The sequence below is a fragment of the Palaemon carinicauda genome, chromosome 11, assembly GCF_036898095.1.
Source record: "Palaemon carinicauda isolate YSFRI2023 chromosome 11, ASM3689809v2, whole genome shotgun sequence".
NCBI classification, from domain to species: domain Eukaryota; kingdom Metazoa; phylum Arthropoda; class Malacostraca; order Decapoda; family Palaemonidae; genus Palaemon; species Palaemon carinicauda.
Window position 1 is genome coordinate 16,590,272 of NC_090735.1, and position 4,674 is coordinate 16,594,945.

General features: G+C 32.5%; 1 protein-coding gene across 2 annotated transcripts in view; it reads left to right on the forward strand.

The window, feature by feature from the left end:
* The first annotated feature begins 2,884 nt into the window (after positions 1-2,884).
* LOC137649628 (D(1)-like dopamine receptor) overlaps positions 2,885-4,674 on the forward strand; it is a 13,128-nt gene continuing 11,338 nt past the window's right edge. The window contains exon 1 of one of the 2 annotated variants that reach the window (XM_068382600.1): positions 2,885-3,021. The gene's annotated coding sequence lies outside the window, so the exon portion shown is untranslated. Of the gene's footprint in view, positions 3,026-4,674 lie in introns of both variants that reach the window. The other variant, XM_068382601.1, reaches the window with a different exon arrangement.

Consider the following 4,674-nt stretch of genomic DNA (forward strand, 5'->3'; position numbering starts at 1 on the left):
GGCGCTCTCGTCGCTTCGTATCATGAAAAGAAAAAAGATATATGTCTTATATCAAGCAATGTGAGAGACAGTCTGGTACTCGCCCATGTTCCAACATTAAAGGACTAACTCATAAACGTCCGAGGCTCATAAAATTTAAAGCTCAGTCATAAAAGCCAGAGGTTTAAGTCACTGCGACATGGTCCATTGGTAAGACTTTCTTTCCTAGCTGTCCCAGAAATGAAGGATTGAAATAATGTTTCCTTTTACTATTATTCTATCAGGATATGCCAATGCGCTAACGTCCCTGACTAATGAACACCAGACTGGAATTCGAGTCTCGTTCAATCTCGTTGGTTCCTTTGGACGCTGCAATCTCACCATCGTTGTAAGCTAAGGATGGGGAGTTTGTGGGAGCCTATAGGTGTATCTGTTGAGTCATTAGCGGCCATTGCCTAGACTTCCTTTGTCCTACCTTGGATGGAGAGGGTGTTTGGGTGCTGATCATATGTATATTTGGTCAGTATTTGGGGCACTGTCCTGCTTGCTAAGACAACGTCACTGTCCCTCTGCCATTCATGAGCGGCCTTTAAACCTTTAAACCTATCTGTTCAAGTTTAAAACTTGCATTTATACTGTTGATCACAGGAAAGAAGTGTAGATCATAACAGATACATAATCATAGCAATTTTAATTAAAAGATGAATTTTTCTAATTTGCTTACTGTCAAAAAATCACCCACAAGTGTTGACTTTTCCTCTAGACAATAATTCCCTTTTAATATTCCTATTGAAAGGAGTGTAAGTGGAAAGGTAAATCTACTCTCTCTCTCTCTCTCTCTCTCTCTCTCTCTCTCTCTCTCTCCATCTTACTTCATAGCTGGAGAGAGAGAGAGAGAGAGAGAGAGAGAGAGAGAGAGAGAGAGAGAGAGAGAGAGAGAGAGAGAGAGAGATATTTTAAACAATTTGTATAAAGACAAGGTTCCCAATATACTTCATCCTGTCGTTTGGATATATCTTCTGGTAAATTATAGAGCTTCTCTCTCTCCTCTCTCTCTCTCTCTCTCTCTCTCCTCTCCTCTCTCTCTCTCTCTCTCTCTCTCTCTCTCTCTCTCAGCTTTATCTGATCAAACGGGAAAGTAAAACGACCGAAAACAAGCTGATGAATGCAAATTATTTTTTTTTTTTCACGAACGCCACTTTTTGGGAGAAAAAAAAAAACACCGGAATTTCCTCTCCTAATTAGCCTTGATGAATAGGCGAAGCTTTTCATCGTTAATGGGAGGAAAAACTCGGAGAGAAAACGTCTATGCAGTTTTTGGTCGGGAGATTTATTTGATGGAAAGAGATTTAGGAAACAATTAAAGTGGGTTTGTTTTGATTAAATGCGATATGAGGACATTTATAATAGTTTTATTATAGGAATTTAATTCATAATTTCAGCCTTCTTTTTAGTACATTGGTAACGTGTTTGTCTAGCATTCGCATGGCAGCAGATTGATCCCCCGCTCTGGACCGTGTGTTTAAGCTGTTTATTGGGAAGGCCAATGCTGTGGTTGGGCATCACAGTTGGGCTTGCCCGGCTGACGTTCTAGTGAACATCTATTCTGATGAAATGGAACTGAAACCAGACTCCTTTAACCTTTAACCTTTAATCTTTAGTATTGCTACGTACCTTGACAATATTACTTGCAGATCGTTTCACACTGGCTAGCTAATAACTAGGGCCTAGGCTAAAAAAATGTGAGCTATTAAGCTGAAGGGATTTATTCTTTCGGTGGGTGAAAATAAGGTCCCTTTCAAATCAGTTCCCTGGATTCTTAGTCGCAATTAAAAGCAAGTTTTCACAATTTCTTAATTTTTTTTTAAAGAACGATTTCTTTAAATTCTATGGTGGGAGATGTTCTGATATGCAAGTCAGGTTGCAGGAAGCTACAAAGGTATTATGATTAATTAATAATTTAACCTAATATGAATCTCCTAATGGAAAATGAAGATAAAACTTATAATATCAAGGCACATTCGGTGCCACTGCCAGGCTGTCAGAGAGAGAGAGAGAGAGAGAGAGAGAGAGAGAGAGAGAGAGAGAGAGAGAGAGAAAGCGGGCCGAGGAGAATGTAGGGTGTCATGATTGCAAGCGAAAAATAAAGCATAGGATATTCTAACAAGAAGTAAGAAGAAGAAATGGACATGGACAGGACGTAATGAGAATGACAGATAATACGTGAATAAAAAGAATAACAGAATGGGTCCCTAGAAATTGCAAACGAAGAAGGGGAAGGAAGAGAAAACGATGGACTGACGAGTTAAGAAAATCTGCCGGTATAGACTGGCATAGAAAGACTATAAACAGGCGGGAGTGGAAGGTCATGACTGAGGCCTTCACCCTGCACTGAACTATCAACGGCTGATGGGGAGGATGATATGTATGTGTATATAGTCATGCATATATATATATATATATATATATATATATATATATATATATATATATATATATATATATATATATATTTATATATATATATTTATATTTACATATATATATATATATATATATATATATATATATATATATATATATTTATATACATATATATACATATATATATATATATATATATATATATATATATATACAGTATATATATATATATATATATATATATATATATATATATATATATATATATATATATATATATATATATGTATGTATGTAAGTATTTTTAAATTTATATACGTTTGAACATTATATTCCTTACTGAATGCGTGTGAACGCTCGAGTCTTTCTGTAGAATTACTCGTCTATGTAAGATTCATATCATTGCCTCATGGTTTCACATTTCCTGTTTTTTGTGGCGTCAGTTTCGGGGTTCTCCTGATGTTCAGTTTACTCCGATAGTCTGAAACGGACAGATTAACCCTTAAATCAGTTACTCTCCATAGAGGAGAAAGTCAAATCATCTTCTACCAGTAATAATCGCGACTTATCATCACAGTAGATCAACAGGAAAAAAAAGAACGTTGCAGCTGAAGATAAGTAGGTAGATGAAAATGACCTTTTATATTAGCATTACATACAGTGATTTTGGTCTTTCTTGGCAATGAAATACACAGCTGTAATACTCAGGGAAGGAAATACTTTGCGTAAGAGAAACACATATGGAAGCCTGTAATGATTTAAAGCATGAAACAGTTTCATGAGACGTCTGAGTTTGTAATTGTCAGGCTTAAGTTGTCGACTTTTATTTGGCAAATTAAAGATAGATGCAATAATTGGGACTGCATACTTGTGCGTCGCATTGGTGATAACGATGGTTTAGTGTTTGTTATATGTGATTAGAGATACATATACACACACTCATATATACACATATATATATATGTATATATATATATATATATATATATATATATATATGTATATGTATGTATGTATGTATAAATATATCTATATAATCATATGTAAGTATATACTTATATATAGACACACAAAAACACGCAAACACAGTCACACGCACACACACTCACACACACACATATATATATAAATATATATATATATATATATATATATATATATATATATATATATATATATGTATATATATATATATATATACAGTATATATATATATATATATATATATATATATATATATATATATATATATATAGACAAATGGATAAAACCTCAAATACCTAAAATTCAATAGTGTTTTGTATATATATACAGTATATATATATATATATATATATATATATATATATATATATATATATTATGTATACACACACATGTATATATATATATATATATATATATATATATATATATATATATATATATATATATATATATAATCATATGTAAGTATCTACTTATATATAAACACACACTGACACACACATACACACACACACATATATATATATATACTGTATATATATATATATATATATATATATATATATATATATATATATATATATATATATATATATATATAAGTGTGTGTGTGTGTGTATAGATAGATAGATAAAACCACAAATGCCTCAAATTCAATAGTGTTATGGGGATTCTTCTATTTACATCATGGTATCTGTCGGAATATAGTTCTTTTAGGCTTTCTGATGTAGGTATGCCTATATCTAACGACAGTTCGCAATATAACGGATGACGAAACACGAAATATCTACCACCCAAATCGAAATACAATCGTTAAATGGAGAGCAGCGGAAATGTACATTTTATCAAAACGAATCTTGGCTGGAAAACCATAAAGCAATGATGATATTTAAAGGTCACGGACTGCGCTTGCGCGGAAAAGTTGCTTTCGTTAGCGGGGATTCCTGCTGTTCGCGATGTTCTTTAATTATTATTATTATTATTATTATTATTATTATTATTATTATTATTATTATTATTATTATTAGCTAAGCTATAACCCTAGTTAGAAAAGCAGGATGCTATAAGCCCTAGGGCTACAATAGGGAAAAATAGCCTAGTGGGGAAAGAAAATGAGATAAAGAAAACTATATGAGGAGTAATGGACAACTGAAATAACATATTTCAAGAACTGTAACAACTTTAAAACAGATCTTTCATATGTAAACTATGAAAAGAGACTTATGTCAGCCCGTTCAACATAAAATCCTTTGCTGTAAGTTGGAACTTTGAAGTTCAACCAAT